Raw genomic sequence first — 5,236 nt, 5'->3', positions numbered from 1 at the left:
AACATTTTCTCCTGCCACAAACCTCTGTGGAGACTTCAGTGTGTGTCCAGAATTGATGAGGGGAAAGGCAGAACAGTGGACAACAACTGACTGCAAACCACAAGAAGGTCAGACTCTTCCAGGCCCTTTTCTTTCCCTGTGAAGGTAACATGGGTAACATCTCTACTACCTCCAGGTTTTTACATAACTCCATTCCAAACTTCCTGCTCTGCCTCATTCAGCCTCCAGTTAAACTGCAAATGAACAAAACAAGGAAGAAAAGCTAAAAATATTCCCAGGAGTAAAATCACAAGGATGTGAATTGACATCCTTGAATATATATCACATATCCATCTGATCCATATCAGTCAGATGGATATGTGCAAGATGTGTAGAAGCTGGAATATGTGAGGTTTAGCAGCCTGAGAAGTATGGATGATATAGAAATTGTTGGTGGATGCTGAGCATTGTGGATCCAAAGGCTAACCCTCAAAAACATGCACAACATAAAAGGTTTATGCCTCTAATGGAAGTGCAGAATTCCTGATATGAAACTGTCTGAGTTCCCGTAAAAAGCTCTCTTGTCTTGGAGTCCATCTCTAAAACAGGCTTCTCGCTTAGTGAGATAATTCCACCCAGTGACAAGATTTCATTGTTACTTCATTTAAGGCTCTAGAGCAAACGGAAAAAAGAATTTAACAGTTAACCTGAGCTTTCTAATGGTTTTGTTACAGATCTGATTTTCTAGACAGGAAAGACATGACAGAGCAAATCAAACAGTGATTCAAATCAAAAAAGCAACTGACGCAGTAATTTCTGTGTAACATGAGAATGTACAAATAAAACTGAAAAAGATGGGCCCTGGTTCAAAAGTTGGAAAGTGGATAAAAAGCTGATGAACAGACAGTGAGTTGTCTGGCAAGTAACTGGGCAGCTCATCAGAATCACAGAATCAACCAGGTTGGAAAAGACCTTTAAGATCATTAAGTCCAACCACTCCCCAGCACTGCCAAGGCCACCACTAACCCATGGCACTGAGGCCTCGGCTACACGGGGTGTGAACACTTGCAGGGACGGTGGCTCCAGCCCTGCCCTGGGCAGCCTGTTCCAATGCCTGAGCACCCTCTGGGGAAGGAATTGTTCCTCAGCTCCATCTAAACCTGCCCTGGGGCAGCTTGAGGCCGTTTCCTCTTGTCCCATCCCTTGTTCCTTGGGAGCAGAGACCAGCCCCCTCCTGGCTCCATCCTCCTGTCAGGCAGTTGCAGAGAGCGAGAAGGTCCCCCTCTGAGCCTTCTCTTCTCCAGACTAAACCCCCCAGGTCCCTCAGCCGTTCCTCATCACACTTGTGCTCCAGGCCCTGCACCAGCTCCGGTGCCCTTCTCTGGCCCCGCTCCAGCACCTCAATGTCTCTCTTGTAATGATTCAGTCTTACTGGACTCATGCACATGCATTATATTTGTGCCTGTGTGTTCAATATTAACATCAAGAAGAAGTGAAAATGTGCTTATTTAAGAGACATAATTTGGAGAGAGTGTTCAGGATGATGAACAGAAAGAGCCGAATGACCTGAAAGACTGTGATAATAGAAATACCCACTCCTGTGGAGCACTGGATGAGGTCTTCCCAGCACAGACAGAGGTGTTCGTGTTGCACTACCTGCAGTCTGACAGTTGGGAATGTAGAAGATCTTCAAGAAATTAAACTGGAGCAGGTTCAGTTGGGGTGAGTCTGATAATCATAGAAGAGCCAAATTTGGGATAGGAGACATGTCCTTATTTGGGACAGGAGAACCTGTCTTTTTATAAACCCATTCAAAAAAGAAATAAAAGCATTAGAGAATGTAGTTGCTATTTCTACTGATGTGATGGGACCAGCACTCAGGGCCACAGCAGAAAGAATAACCAGTTTTAGCTAAAGGATAATACCTGAGTAAGAACAACAGGGGCTCTATTGGCCCACAAAATGGATCACTCTGAAAATTAGATGGCTTTTGACTTCCTGAGCAGTGAGGCTTTGTCACACCAAGAGCAGGAGTGATGGGCAAAACCTGAATTATTATTAAGATAGAGTTAGTGAATACATAAAAGGGATTGTATGGCAGAGTTGGCTGCAATAGCAGGTTGGTTTGTGTCAGAAAGTCACCAAAGGTTTTCCTTTGTGATCTTTGTCCAGTCCCATAAAATCTGTTCATAAAAGACATCTATTTGTAAGTAGAAGTGGGATGTAGAATAAAATTAGAGCAGAAAGTTCTCAAGGAGCTGATCCCCCTCTTCCATCAAAGTCAGTGGAAGAAGAAATTACTTCTCTGAGAGCTGGATGAGATTTTTAGGTGAAAGACCTAAAGATGTTTGCATGCTGGGTGATGTAGGGTCCAGTCCAAGTGGCAGTCCTCCAGGCCCAGCAGTAAGGCAGACCAGGACTTTGATGTGTGCTGTTGGACACTTAACAGTGTGGGTTTGTATTGGCTCTTCATCAGTTGAATATTCTGACACAAGAAACTGATGTGTTGGTATGTGAAGTTGATTTGTTGTCTATGACTTCTAGTTACGGCACACGTTAAGACTTCTCCTGTCTTATCAGAAAATAGTGTTTGGTCTCGATGGAGAGCATTTCTCTTTTTAAACATTAACTGTATATTTCAGTATCAGTTCTACTCTGTTTATCACTGTAATAAAAGTGAAGTTCACTCTTGAAGTGACTGAGCGAGCTGGGTGACTGTTTTGCAATAGAGAACTATTTCCTTTTGTAACTAAGTACTTAATGGCTTCTAATTGGTTTCTATTGAAAAGGAGGCTTGGATCAAATGATAGAAAGGATGGGAAAGGCAATGGCAACTGCATGTTATTAAGATGTCAGTGGTGTGATCAGAGGTGTCATTACGGGGTGGTACAAAGAAGACGAGTAGGAGGCTAAGAGGAGAATGTCTGTGAGGAGTCACAGGGAGGTGATGGAGGGATTCTGGGAATAGTTACCAAGATAAACTCATAGAATGGTTGGTGTTGGAAAGGGTCTTATTGGATGAGGTGGTGGAGACCTCAGCTAACCAGTGTCCAAAGCACTGATAAGAATAGCGGAAACCTTTGAAACAGGCTGTTAGTAAAGTCATTATCAAACCAACACAGAGTTAAATCAGGACTAAACCACTGAGCAGTGTTTAAACATCTGAAGAACAGGCAATCCAACCCAGGAGTCTGGATCGGTTTTGTGCCTTCAGGATCAAACAGTCGATGTGAATGAGTCATGTTCTTAATTTAGAAGAACCAAGAAATTAACACTTTCACTGCAGCTGTTGGTACAACCTGACCTTCGTTTCTCCAGTATGATTCAGGGGTGCTTAGAACATAATTCATGTGAATGAGAATCTAATCCGTGGCATTTGCTGAGAATTAAACCCAAATTACACCAGAATAACTGCACTGAAACCTTGTGCTGCTTTCAGAGCAGTGAATAATATCACCTAGGGCCTCCTGACTTCTTAACCAATACCTTTGCTTGCTGTAAGCATATTTAACTATTATCAATGAGTAGATTCACGTATTGGTGTAAAAAGTTCCTTGTCTGCTTTTGCCTTTCAGCCCAATACTTACGGAATATTTAATGCTGCCTCTGCACAGGAATTGTCAACAAGGACTTTCTATCTCTCCTAACTAAACACTGCTCATGTCCACCAGTGGCACAATAATCCCCAACCACATTATGCAAGATAAATTAGCCCTAATATGAGGTTGCTAAATGAGCCAATATACTACATGGAGCAAAAGACATCAAGACAGAAGAGGTAGGAACAATTTGTGCTTCCTCTTTTAGTGTTATAGTTGATATGTGGTATGAAGTACCCATAGTAAAAAACTTGTAAACATCTCGATGAGACCATCAACCTCAGAGCAACCCACTTAACCCAAAGTTAAGGTTTAAAACAAGTTTGGGACTTTGTGCTTGGAAGGCTGGTATTAGGTGTCAGAATGGGTTCAGCAGTAGTGGCAGGGTTTGTTGTAGTGGATAGCGTTCTAAGAGGACACTTTAGCAATGCTGTAATAACAACAGCTTCGGGTTTAGCTCTATATGTGCAATTTCATCTTCTTCCTTCTGATTTTAAAGCATCATTGGTGGCCAGCTGAGGAGTCCCACGTGTATTGTTCTACTCCACCCAATTACAGAGCACCTGAAGAACTGTGCTTCAGAAACCAGTTTGAGAGCTGGCTTTGCCACCTGAGCTCAGTCAGCACCAGCCTTTGTGTGGAATAGGTGAGAACCCTCCTGAGTTTTGTCCAACATCATTAGATAACGTTACCTGACTGGATTGTGGTGTGGCCACTGTCAGATAGTTGCTGCCTGCCAACAGATTTATAAGTTGTATTTTTAGGTTTTGTCTATATTCAGAAATAGCAAATAACTTACATTTTTCAATCCACACAATTTATGGGGAGCACCTGCCTGCAGATATGGTTTTTGTCACCTTAGAACAGTACATGTTAACAATCACTCGAATTGACTATTTACCATCCTGAGTAAACAGCTATAAAATCTGAATGCTTCTACTAGCAGAGTTATAGACTCATAGAATCATAAATTCTATGGACAGTACATCCATTAAATAACTGTGTTAGTAACAACTGTCCCTCTGGCGTGTAAAGCCCAAACCTTTTAGAGTTAGCACATGAGGAAATACTTCTATTTAAAAGTACACATCTGGAGGCTGTAAGATTGTAAGAACCTTCCTTCAGCTATTTTAATGTATAGATACAGGATACAGTTTCTGAGAGAGCTTGACTGAATTCTGCTGTCAGGGGACAGTTGTTGGCAGTGTCTGCTTTAGGTGACTGAATGTCCCACCTGAGAGCTGCCCTCGAGCCTCTGTACTGCACTTGGCAGCACAGACTAACACAGCACTGTCTCACCAGGACTCAAGACAGGCCGAACAGGACATGGAGCTGTTGGAGCAAGTCCAGAGGAGGCCATGAGGATGATCAGGGGCTGGAGCACCTCCCGTACGGAGACAGGCTGAGAACATTGGGGCTGTTCAGCCTGGAGAAGAGAAGCTGCGTGGAGACCTCAGAGCAGCTTCCAGTGTCTGAAGGGGGCTACAAGGATGCTGGGGAGGGACCTTCGTCAGGGGCTGTAGGGCCAGGCCAAGGGGAATGGCTTTAACCTGCCAGAGGGGAGATCGAGATGAGCTCTGAGGCAGAAGCTCTTCCCTGTGAGGGTGCTGAGGCGCTGGCACAGACTTTTCCCAGAGAAGCTGTGGCTGCCCCATCCC

General features: G+C 43.7%; 1 long non-coding RNA gene across 1 annotated transcript; it reads left to right on the top strand.

Moving 5' to 3' along the window:
• Positions 1-3,569: 3,569 nt before the first annotated feature.
• LOC115609829 lies at positions 3,570-4,962 on the top strand. The gene is made up of 3 exons (XR_003992001.1): positions 3,570-3,757; positions 4,078-4,224; positions 4,881-4,962. It is a non-coding gene; the product is annotated as an uncharacterized LOC115609829 (long non-coding RNA).
• Positions 4,963-5,236: the final 274 nt, after the last annotated feature.

This window comes from Strigops habroptila, chromosome 6, assembly GCF_004027225.2.
Source record: "Strigops habroptila isolate Jane chromosome 6, bStrHab1.2.pri, whole genome shotgun sequence".
Lineage (NCBI taxonomy): Eukaryota > Metazoa > Chordata > Aves > Psittaciformes > Psittacidae > Strigops > Strigops habroptila.
Note: the sequence above shows the minus strand (reverse complement) of the source record. Positions and strands in the feature narration are given on the sequence as shown.